The sequence below is a fragment of the Triticum aestivum genome, chromosome 2A (assembly GCF_018294505.1).
Source record: "Triticum aestivum cultivar Chinese Spring chromosome 2A, IWGSC CS RefSeq v2.1, whole genome shotgun sequence".
Classification (NCBI taxonomy): Eukaryota; Viridiplantae; Streptophyta; class Magnoliopsida; order Poales; family Poaceae; genus Triticum; species Triticum aestivum.
Genome location: NC_057797.1, coordinates 506,920,640 through 506,922,268, shown reverse-complemented (window position 1 = coordinate 506,922,268; position 1,629 = coordinate 506,920,640).

The following is a 1,629-nucleotide window of genomic DNA, read 5'->3' as shown; positions in this document are numbered from 1 at the left end:
GCCCCGCCGCCGATCCGCTGGAGCCGCGCGCCGCCCGAGGTTCGCCGCCTCGACTTCCGTGCTATTTAAAAAAAATCCGTTCGTCGTTTTTCTTTTTCGTCGGATTTTTCCCGCGGTTATTTTCTGATCGCGATTTCTGATCCGATTTTCGTTTTAGTATAACTTTTCGCTCGTTTATCGGAATCAGGCGATTCAAGCGCCTGGAGTTTCGTCTCGAAATCCTCTTTCCGAATAATCAACTTAAACAAGTTTTTGCTACTGTCAAATTTGATTTAGATCCAGATTACTAGAACGAAGTTGTTTTCTTCCGCCGTTTGTTTTCTTTTGCTTCGTTCGATTTGATTCTTTTTGCAAACCAGGGTTCTTAAGTTGAACTTTCTGGTTAGATCTTCTATTTGAGTTTTACCTGTGCATTAGTTGAGTACTTATTGTATGCTTGTTTGTTTGTCTGTGATAGAATACCCGGAGTGCGCCACCTATTACTTTGAATCTCTAGGTTTCGCGGATCATCAGCAAGGCAAGTAACACTTTGATCATACCTTTTCTACAACCCAGTTTTATTGCATTAGATCAATCCTCACACATTGCATGATTAGGATCTAATTAAATTGTGGGATGGGAAGTAGATGAGGTAGTACCTATTACCTGTTTATTATCAAACCTTTGGGAGTTACTTCTACGTTTGCTTATTATGCCATGCTATGCTAGTAGACGTGGATTGGGTGAGTGATATCCATGACAGATGTGAGATTGTTAATTAATGGTTTATCTAAGGTGGCAACCTAAACACACATCTGGGTGGATTGAGGCACCTGGGTATTCCAGGACTTCCCTGTTTTTCTTTTGGACCGCCACCCAGGCTCAAAGGGATCATGAGATTATTCATACTAGAAACTTCCGTGTGCAGCCACAAGCCATTATGGGCTCTGGCATAGTTGATTAAGTTGTGCAAACTCTTACAGTGGTAGACTAGCAGATGTAGGGGATGTAGGTGGTACAGTCTACCCGGTCGTAAGGTGCTAGTGCTTCTGAAAGACTATGTCTCGGTCATCCGTCTTCTCAAACACCATGTAGTGCGAGAAAACAAACGGAGGCGATCGAGTCTTGTGGGGAAAAGTGCGCAAACCTCTGCAGAGTGTAATAAACTAATCATGGTTAGCCGTGTCCCCGGTTATGGACATCTTGAGTATCTAGTACCTGAATTTTCATGTGAATGTCAACATGTTACTCTAAAGTTAATTTTGTTGGGTTTAATGATTCTTAATTGGGATTGAGAATGCTGTCAACCATTCTCAATGTTTAACAACCACCATGATAGTAATTAAGTTTATTCCTTTGAAGTAGGGAAAAATTGGCTTTACGCAAAAACTGTAACCATAGAGCTTTTCCACCAGCCAAATATGCATATAGTATAGCTGTTGCATTCCATTACTCTCTATGTGTTACCTTGCCAGCATATTCCATGTGCTGACCCGTTTTTGGGCTGCAACGTTAATGTTGCAGACTTTTCAGACGATGATTAAGGAGTTTTTAGGTCATGGTTCTATACTCAGTGATGCCGTTGGAGTTGATGGACTCACCTATCTTCCAAGCCTTCCGCTGTTATCGTTACTAGATGGCCTTAAGCCA